Raw genomic sequence first — 5074 nt, 5'->3', positions numbered from 1 at the left:
TTATTTGGGAAGTAGAATTACTAAAGATGGATGAAGCAAGAGTGATATAAAATGCCGAATAGCACAGGCGAAACAAGTCTTCAGTCAGAAATATAATTTGTTTACATCAAAAATTAATTTAAACGTCAGGAAAAGATTTTTGAAAGTATATGTTTGGAGTGTAGCTTTATATGGAAGTGAAACTTGGACGATCGGAGTACCTGAGAAGAAAAGATTAGAAGCATTTAAAATGTGATGCTACAGGAGAATGTTAAAAATCAGTTGGTTGGATAAAGTGGCAAATGAAGAGGTGTTGCGGCAAATCGATGAAGAAAGAAGCATTTGGAAAAATATAGTTAAAAGAAGAGACAGACTTATAGGCCACAAAATAAGACATCCTGGAATATTTGAGGGATAGGTAGAAGGAACAAAACCTTCAGGCAGGTAACTTTTCCAATATATCAAACAAATTGTTAGGGATGTAGGATGTAGGAGGTATACCAAAATGAAACGACTAGCACTAGATAGGGAATCTTGGAGAGCTGCATCAAACCAGTCAAATGACTAAAGACAAAAAAATGATATTATATGAACAAGGAGTCATTTTTAGTTTGGAAACTTTTATAAAGTCTGTTTATCTTATCATATACCAGGTGTGTAAATATGAAACTGGAATTTTTGGGTAGAAAATATACATTTATTGTATGAAAATGATAAAAAATATTTTATTCCAAATATTGTCTGTTGCTAGCTATACATTTTTCCCATCTGTCTGATAATTTATGAATGCCACGCCAAAAATACTGTTGCTCTTTTGAGGGAAACCAGTCATTGATCCATTTTCATAAGAAGTGAAATGGTGCTCAGCAAGTGCGTGTCCCATCGATACAAATAAATAGTAGTCAGACGGAGCCAAGTCTGGTGAGTAAGCCGCTTGCGAAAGTATTTCCCAACTGAATGCCTCAATCATTTCCTTGTCCAGTTTTGGTGCGTGTGATGGTGCATTATCGTGAAGTAAAATCACTTTGTGTTGCCTTTTTTCATATTCTGCTTGTTTTTCACACAATGCTTGATTCAAATCAATTATTTGTTGTCAGTAGCATTCAGTATTAATGGTTTCGCCAGTTTTTAGCAGGTCATAATAGATCACACCCTTCTGATCACACCAAACACAGAGCACTGCCTTCTTTCCATAGCGATTTGGCCTTGAAATCAATGTCGATGGTTCGCCTGGAATTACCCCTTTTACGCTTAGGATTCACAAAATATATCCACTTTTCATCACCTTTTAAAATTCGATGGAGAAATAGCTTTCTTTTGTACCTGGCGAACAGCATTTCACAAATGATTTTAGATTTTGTAGCTGTCTTTCATTCTGTTCATGTAGAACCCATTTTCCCATCTTCTGGATCTTTCCCATGGCTTTCAAACGTATGGAGATGGCTTCTCATGTTACATTTAATTGATTCGTGAGTTGTTGCATTTGGGCATCATCCTCATCCAACAATACTTACAATTCACTGTCTTCAAACTTTTTCAGTGGTCTTCCACGTTCTTCATTTCTCATGTCAAAATCGCCACTTTTTTTTTAAACCACCCAAAGCACTGTGATTTACAAACAGCATGCCACTGTAAGCTTTGACAAGCATTCTATGCGATTCTGCAACAGTTTTCTTTAAATGGTAACGGAAAATCAATGCTGTCCACAAATCATAGTTTGTAGGTACAAAACTCAATATGTTCAACACTAATTAAAACTATGCTGTGGTATGAAACTTGCATTGTTGTGAATTGAAAATCTTTGTCAGCTGTCAAAGAAAGAAAATGGTGCCAGTGATGTGGTTGACGGTAACTACATTGACAGTTAGGGCCATCTACAGGAAAATTCCGGTTTCATATTTACACACCTGGTACAAGAGCTTAATGCTGTAGTGTAACTTTTTTATTACCTATTTTTATATTGTGATTTTCAAATAAAGTTATCTGAGATTTCATTTTACATGGAGGTATGAAGTTCTTGAGTATAATTCTTTGTCCTGGAGGTATACTACACTAAATTTATTACAAAATTGAGTTTTTGGCTGTGTTATGTTATTTTTTCCGCTCTTTCTAGTGGTATAATGCACTATATCCAGATACTAATAATAACAGAACTATGCCTCCTTAAACAAACACTATGTGATTCTTTTAACTGCGGTATAGAACACCATATGCACATAGCTTTATATCGTCAATTGTGAGAAGTCAGTAGTTGCACTATGTGCACATGGTGTTCTATACCTCTAAAAAATAATGAACGTATTTAACACTATATGCACTTGTATCTTTAAACCACCGAAAACTTAAATTTTTAGTACATTATATGCACATAGTGCTTTATGCCTTATCAATCATTTATCCCATATGAGTTTGTTAAAGACATAAGGTATTAAAGCTAGAAACGTGTGACTCATACTTTGTTTGATTTTCAATATTTTATGCGTATACTTTGTCATACAAGCATGTTCGTACAAGTCTGAAATTAGATCACATATTTCTTGAATCATTTACCACTTTATTGGTACTACCAATACAAGTTAGTAACCAACAGTTTATTGCACTGATCTCTTGCTCTTGTGCTTCATTGCAGCGTTAAAAATAAATGTAATATTTTTAATAATGTGTTATTATTTTCTGAAACATTATATATTATTTTTTTGTTTTTTAATTTTTAAAATGAGTGATAGTGATAAAAAATTGTGGTTTTTAACAAGAACTGATAAAATTATGAATAGTAATGAAGAAAATCGGTAAAAACTTAAGGAAATTCTCATGCGCCGCAACAAAGGTAAATATGTCTTCCGCAACAGGTAAAAGGTAAATCTTCTGCAACAAAGTTATTAGTGTTATAAAATTATTAATATTGAAAAGGTCTTCAAAACTAATCCTCCGTCCAGAGATTAAATTAAAATGATTTTCAGCTTTTTAAGAATAAAAATAATAGTAGTTATTAAGTTCAATCGGCTAAGCTCCAGTGGTCTGCATCTCATGATGATTATTGTAGCTATTCGCAGCTTGCATCCATCAGACGACAAAGTCTGTAATTGATAATGTGGTCGCCTAGGCTTTGACTAGCTACGAGGCTGTTATGAGGCGTACAAGTAGCTTGAGCCTTAGATTAAGTCTGGGAGAATAATGTTTTTTTTATATTATTAGTTATAAAAATTTTATGGAAAAATAATATTTTAGTTAGTTACTTGTATAAGTTGAAACAACTTATACAAATAAAATAACAAAGAAAGGAAACTGCGTTCTAAGTAAATTAGGGATAACTTCTTACTTAATTGCTTGTCTTCTTGATGTACATCAAGACATGACGTATCATACGGGTACCTACCTGTATGCATGTAATGATATTCATCGTATATTGAAAAATACGTATATTTATTCAGTATTTTAAGAAAAATATTCTTTTGACACAATATGCTAATGAACGCATCAGACATTAGTGTTATTGGGTCAATTTTATATGTTTATCGTTATTCATAACCCACTATCTGTCTGTTTTCGAGTTAATTTTACCTTATTGAGAAATTATATCACTCAAAAAATATAATTTTTTTCTAATCTGAACTGAAAAAATGCTGTTTATAATAGTTGGTGAAGTGAATAAACTATACTTTTTACTTTAAAGTAAATACTGGTCAAGTAAAGTAAACCCTTGAGATTAAGTGAATAACCTTTTACTAATACTTATAAGTAAACACTTGTAACATTTGTAGTTGTCCAAGTATTTGCGAGTAGTTTTCCCATTTTGCTTTTACTTATCCAGTATTCTCTTTACTTATCAAGTAAACACTTATATAATTCATATCCTGAACATCATCATGTTCAGACACTTTTGTCAATACATCAAATGTTTCTCATGTTTTAATCAATCCAGCACCGTTTGCATGCCAGTCTTTTAGCAAACATCATCATGTCTAGTGAAGAGACTAATTTTGAAATACAAGAACCGGTCAAACCATCTGCGTTAGAAAGTAGCAGAATGTATTTGGTAAATATTCTGAAAGACAACACCGTTGTTTTAGACCGGTCTATGAGTTCTAAAAGAATTGCTGCCAAAGAAAAAACATGGAACATTATTCAGAAGGAATATCAGAAAAGTGCAGGGAAATCAATTACAATAGAAAAACTAAAAAAAAATTAAATAACATGAAAACAGACCTTAAAAAGAAAACTAACAAAAATAGAAGTGGGAATAGAGCAGTGAAATTACTAAAATGGGAATCAAACCTTCTTGAGTTACTTGAAATTAATGAAAATCCTATATTTCATCAGATACCAGGAGCAACCAATGTAGGAATTGAAAATAGTATTCAAGAAGATACCCCAGCCTACTAACATCATTTGAATGTTTCTCAACATTGTGTAAAACAGAACAAGCCCAAATACTTTTGGAATTCTTCCCAATTTTACACGAACAAGATTCGCCAATATTGGGAACCGTATCTTAAGTTGACCAAAAATGCGTTTAATAACAACTCTTTCTTTAGAATGTTGTTTATTGAACACTTCTTCCTGCTGGTTTAAAAGGTGTTATTAACCATGGAGCAATTCTGTACCCACTGTCTCCCAAAAGGCATACCGTACCATTAAATTTAGCCATGGTTTGGCAAACACTGCTCCGTTTCCACATACGACTGTCATGGGTGCTACCCGGCCAAAAAGCATCAACGCTAGTGATTTTTTCAGTGGAATCACATGTTACCTGAACGTTGATGCTGGGATACTTCTTACAGTTTATGTAACAGTCTCCGTAGCGTGCTGGTTTATTTATTTCTAAGTGCGTGCAATCCACAGCACCTATTACATTCATCATTTTAAAACGAGAACTCCATTTCCTCTTGGCTTCATTTAACTCATGAGCATTCTGTGGAAAGTGAATCCACTCAGATGCCTCTTCATTTATTTTATTCAGAACGGTCTTGTATACTGTAGAACGGTGAATCCTGAAGCCTTCACTGACACCATTTTGAAATCCAGGATCTGATAAATACTGCAAAAATACTTCCATCTTCTGTTGCGATGACAGAGCACCTCCTCGCTTTTCATT

Source organism: Lycorma delicatula, chromosome 6 (genome assembly GCF_047948215.1).
Source record: "Lycorma delicatula isolate Av1 chromosome 6, ASM4794821v1, whole genome shotgun sequence".
Classification (NCBI taxonomy): Eukaryota; Metazoa; Arthropoda; class Insecta; order Hemiptera; family Fulgoridae; genus Lycorma; species Lycorma delicatula.
The sequence above is the reverse complement of the archived record's forward strand: the minus strand, read 5'-3'. Positions refer to the sequence as shown.